The sequence below is a fragment of the Neopelma chrysocephalum genome, unplaced genomic scaffold, assembly GCF_003984885.1.
Source record: "Neopelma chrysocephalum unplaced genomic scaffold, ASM398488v2 Primary Assembly neopelma1_88723, whole genome shotgun sequence".
NCBI lineage: Eukaryota > Metazoa > Chordata > Aves > Passeriformes > Pipridae > Neopelma > Neopelma chrysocephalum.
Window position 1 is genome coordinate 4,494 of NW_020917847.1, and position 5,718 is coordinate 10,211.

Sequence of the window (5,718 nt, forward strand, 5' to 3'; positions counted from 1 at the left end):
ACAGGCTGAGCCATTGAGGGGTGTGGGATGGATCCCTCTGCTCTCAGCAGTGTCTGGTGGCTTTTCAGACCAAAATGGGAATGGCAGAGGGTCTGCTCCTCATGGAAGATGTACTGAGCCCCAAGCAGGGCTCCAGTCATAGACCTGAAGGAGAGACTCCTAGAAGAGGAAAACCAATGGAGCAGTGAGAGGGATGTCAGAAAGCAGCTTTGATTTTTCTCAGAATGTTCTGCCTTTACTTGTCACTGTTATTTCCTATTTGAACAGTGTCCCATGTCTAGAGGCCGCGAATGTCCAACAGCAGCTCCCTCACCCAGTTCCTCCTCCTGACATTGGCAGACAGGCGGGAGCTGCAGCTCCTGCACTTCTGGCTCTTCCTGGGCATCTCTCTGGCTGCCCTCCTGGCCAACGGCCTCATCCTCAGCGCCGTAGCCTGCGACCACCACCTGCACACCCCAGGTACTTCTTCCTGCTCAACCTCTCCCTCACAGACCTGGGCTGCATCTGCACCACTGTCCCCAAAGCCATGCACAATTCCCTCTGGGACACCACAACCATCTCCTACCATGGATGTGCTGTACAGCTCTTTTTCATTGCCTTTTTCATGTCAGCAGAGTATTCCCTCCTCACCATCATGTGCTACGACCGCTACGTTGCCATCTGCAAACCCCTGCACTACGGGACACTCCTGGGCAGCAGAGCTTGTGCCCACATGGCAGCAGCTGCCTGGGCCACTGGCTTTCTCAATGCTCTGCTGCACACAGCCAATACATTTTCCCTGCCCCTGTGCCAGGGCAATGCCCTGGGCCAGTTCTTCTGTGAGGTTCCCCAGATTCTTAAGCTCTCGTGCTCCAAATCCTACATCAGGGAACTTGGTCTTTTACTGATTACTGCCTGTTTAGTGTTCAGTTGTTTCATTTTCATTGTTTTCTCCTATGTGCAGATCTTCAGGGCTGTGCTGAGGATCCCCTCTCAGCAGGGACAGCACAAAGCCTTTTCCATGTGCCTCCCTCACCTGGCTGTGGTCTCTCTGTTTTTGATCACTGCCATGTTTGTCTACCTGAAGCCCCTTTCTATTTCCTCCCCATCCCTAGATCTGATTGTGTCAGTTCTGTACTCAGTGGTGCCTCCAGCACTGAACCCCCTTATCTACAGCCTGAGGAACCAGGAGCGCAAGATTGTTCTGTGGAAAATGGTCAGCTGATGCTTTTAAAATGCAAATGAGTCCCCGTTTTCTCCTGCACTCAGAATGGAAACCATTACAGTCCCACCTGCTTTCTGCCATGTACCTTTCTTTCTTTTTATTTGATCTATTTTATTTTTTTTCTTTTTTACTTTCTGTAATATTTCCATAGGAAAATATCATTGGTCATACTATTTCTACATCATTATCAAGCTGTCTCTTGTAACCCTGAGACTTTCAAAAGCCATGATATCAGTGCATTTAAATAAAATAAAATTCCCTTCCCTGACCTCAGCCCTGGTGTCACCACATCTGGACTGGTCTGTCTGTCTGTGAGGTTTCCCATTCTGAAGGAATGAGGAAGAACTGAAGAGGGTCTAGAGGACATCTGACAGGATGGAGCTTTTTGTGGTGCTGGAAAGAAAAAGAAACTCACAAAGCGCAGCTTTGAAGGTTCAGTCTAAAGGTGGAGGAAAAGGAATGTTACTCAAATGGGGAACCTTATGGTGCCAGAGGTCACTAAGAAGGTGATGGCCTGGCTTTGTCTTTCAGGGAACAGCCAGAGCTGGGTGCAGAGACATCAGGGAGGGTCTAGAAATGCTGCTGGGAGGGGGGTGGGAAAGCAGGAGAGGTGTGTGCAGCCTGCAAGGCCAGAGCAGCAGCAGGGCCAGGGCAGGACAGCCTGCAGGAGAGATGGCCAAGGGCTCTCCCAGGGCTGCAAGGCCCAAAGGCACCCAGGCCCTTGTCCCCTTGCCTCTGGCAGCTGCCTCTGCCACTCAGGCCACCACAAGCAACTTGCCTTGCAGGTTCTGCACTTGGTTTCTGCCTCGCCCCTCCCTCAGGAGCCTGGCAGGGGTTGCCCAGTTTTGGGCCTTGGTTGTTCCTCCCCCTCCCATCCCACTGCCCCCCAGACAGCCCTGAGCCAGCCGGGAGGGACAGGATCTGCTGGGCCAGGGCCTGGGGCTCAGGCCTTGGCCTTTCTGCTCCACAAAACCAAGGCAGGCTTTGCTCAGCATTGCAGGGGCCTGCCCAGAGCCTTTGTCTGCCTGCACTCCTGGTCTCCAAGGATCTGCTCCAAGGAGTCCCTGGGGAGGCTTTGTCAGTGCCTGCCCTCAGTGGGGCCCAGCAATGCTTCAAGGGACTTGGAGTTTGGCTTCTGACTTCTTCAGCAGCTTCTTCAATCTTCTCTCAGTACCTCAGGATCATGGGCTGGGTTGCAAACACACCGTGGGGCTCATTAAAATCCAGAAATCCCTCTGGATCTCTTTGTCTTCCTTTAATTGTCTTCAAGGCAATTTCAAAACAAATCTTCAAAGTTTCTACTTTTTTTTTTTATTGAAGGATGGATATTTTTTAGTTCAGAGAAGAGGTCATAGAAGTGTTCTCCAAGTGATCTTGATGCTGAGTGTTTCCTCAGGAGATCCACACTGACCCTGTATGATCAACCTTGCTCCTCACCCCCCAACCTCACCAGTTCTGACATGGCCCATCTTGGACTGACACACTGTGGGACCCATTAAAACAATGAAAAACAAATTATTTCCCTTCCTTTAATTGTCTTCGAGTCTTCAAGACTCGAACAGCTAATTGGAGTTGTTTTGTAGTTTAGCTAAGTAGGAAGATTTTAAAGAGGAAGTCATGAAAAATATATATTTTTTTGATGAAAGGGAATGATTTACACAGAGCCTTGGGATGCAAGAGGATCAGGGCACAAAGGATTTGGATCCAAAGACAAGGGGGCAAAAGACATTAGTAGCACTTAATCATTGACCAGTTGAACAGTTATCAAGTGATTCAATAGCATTTGCTACAATTTTAACAGTGACTGAATTATAGATTCCCAACAACAACATTCACAGCACAGTCAATTCAAACCCACACCCAGGCAGAGATGTGTGGACACATCAAGAGCTGGGTGTGGAAAGGTCCCTCTCCAAAATTCTCCTTGTTGTCAGGGAAACACTCCCCCAAATCCCTTTGTGTTTGCCAACAGACAAGGGTCACAGCTGGAGGAGCGTTTGTTGAGGGGCATCAGAGTTGTGCTGGGCATCAGCGACGGTCTTTGGAGTGTTGCAAACTGGAGGGTTCCCGAGCTGGGAGAGGCTGCCAGAGGTGTCCCACTGAGAGGGAGGTGCTGGGGAGCTGCCAGGGCCTCCCTCAGCCCCGCTGGTTGTGGGCTCACAAGGTGACTGGCTTGAGTTATCTGCTGAATTTCCATCCTGGTGTCAGGAATGACTGGAGTTTCCAAAATATTTGGGAATTGCATCCACACTCTTCTATTTGGGCCGGGATTCAGGCAGGGAATATTCCGAGGCTTTCAGAGGATGACTGATTATCCTGTGTTCCCCAACTGTTCCACTCTGGATTGTTCCCACCTGTATCATCCAGGAGCACCTGGTCCAGTCCAGGGACACTTCCCCACACCCCTGGTCCAGTCCAGGGGCTCTTCATTGCTCAGCTGGTTTGGTCAAGGCTTGTCAGGAGCTCCTGAGATCATCGACCAGGCCTGAGGACAATGGGGGGAGGATGCATCACCACAGAGGCTTCTAAGAAAGATGGGGACAAACTTTTTGTAGGGCCTAGATATGGTGTGATAGGACAAATAGTTTTAAACTAACAAAAGGCAGCTTTGAAGTTGATATAACCAAGAATTTTTTACAATGAGGGTGGTGAAATACTGACATAGGTTGCACAGAGAGGTGATGCCTCATCCCTGGAAACGTTCAAGGTCTGGTTGGACGGGGCTCTGAGCAACCTGATGTAAATGAACATGGCCTTGCTCATTACAGGGGAGTTGGAATAGAAGAACTTCAAAGGTCCCTTCCTACCAGAACTCTTCCATCATTCTACTGGAGCCAAGGCAGACAAGGATCACCCAGGTTTCAGACCCAGCTGAGCATCACCTTTGATGGCCCATCTGGCAGTTCTGCTTAAAAGCTGCTGCAAAGAACCTCCAGACCTCTAGCAGCTATAGGGCTTTGCTGCCTGGGGGGTCTCTGCCACTGTGGAGGGCCTGGAGGCTTTGGGTGACTCCGATCTGCAGGAAGGACAAGGTGCTGATGGAAATGTCCTTGGCTTTGGACATCCTGTGATCCAGGAACACTGTGAAAGTCACTGGTCTGTTCCTTGGCTGCAGCATCAAAGGGATGGCTAAGGGTTATCAAGCATTGGAACAGAATGTCCAGGGAAGTGGTTGAGTCACCACAGAATCATAGAATTGTTATGGTTGGAAAAGACCTCTGAGATCATGGAGTGCAACCATTAACCCAACACTGGCATCTTCACCACTGAACTGTGTCCCCAGATGCCACAGCTCAATGTTTTTTGAACACTTCCAGAGACGGTGACTGTAAGACCCCACGTTTGAGCTACAAGCTCATGGAAGGGGTTTTACTTTGAAAAATAAAAAGGGCACCAATAATTTCTGCCCTCCAAATATTTGAGAAGGGCCTTCAGTTCTTTTAATACCTTGAGAGAGACCACAAGGGAGAAAACACGGCACACGTTTTCTCAAGTGGTCAAAAACCAGATCTTTAATGGCAAACTTTAGAAAAAAAGGAAGCTTGGCAAAAGTTTAAAAGGCAACATTCAAGGAGAATAGAGCATTCCCCAAAGCATTGACTGATCACAAGCCAACCCATCCCAGTCAGCTGGATGGTTTATTGACAATGTGTCCCGAGGGGCGGGACTTCCGATGCCATAGAAACACCTCCTCCTGGATTAGGAAACCTTTGGAATTCACGAGGTGTTCCAGCGGAGCATGAAAATGAACAGTAATTTTCCTAAAGCAAAGAACCCAGCAGAACAAAGCAAGGCCCCAGCAGGTGCAGAGCAAAGGTCCCCCCATCCCTCTGTGCCCTGTGGCCGCTGAGGCGGCAGCGCAGGCCCGAGGCGGTGCCGGGTCCCGGTGCAGCCGGGGCAGAGCGGCGGCTGCGCGAGCGGCAACCCCGGCGGTGAGTGCGGCAGCCCCGTGGCAGCGGCGGCTCCCGGCACAGATGCCGGCGGCAGCCTCTGTGGCGGCGGAGCAGCGACTCCGAGGTGCTGCAGGAGCGCTGGCTCCGCTTCCAGGCGCCGGCAGTGTCGGGAAGCCGGTGCCGGGCGGCTGCAGGGCAGTGCAGGCCAAAAGCGGCAGCGGCGGCAGCCTCGTGGCAGCGGCGGCTCCGGGCAGACACGGCCCCACTCCAGTGCTGCCGCCTCAGCGGCGCTCAGGGGACGGCGCGGCGGCTCCGGGGGCAGCGGCCGGGGACTCCCTCTCGGGGCAACCCCGGGCACCAAAGAGGACCAGGGCCCGGCGTGTTCTCAGCTTGGTTCTCTGCAGTTCTCCCGGCATCTGAGGACAGGATGGGATGGGGAAATTGAGCTCAACCACAACAGGAGCTCATGGAACCAAGTGGCCATTGGGACACTGCAGGGCCTCCTGGAATCAAGGGGCCGGTGGGACACTGGGGAGCCTCTTGGAGCCAAGGGAACCCTGGGATATTTTGGAACATCGTGAAATCAAGGGTCCATTGTGACACTGCAGGGCCTCAAGGAAC

The 5,718-nt window shown here is 52.0% G+C and overlaps 1 pseudogene; it reads left to right on the plus strand.

Annotated features, from left to right (window-relative positions):
• Positions 1 to 290: 290 nt before the first annotated feature.
• Positions 291 to 1,204, plus strand: LOC113979768 (annotated as a pseudogene).
• The last annotated feature ends 4,514 nt before the right edge of the window (positions 1,205 to 5,718 follow it).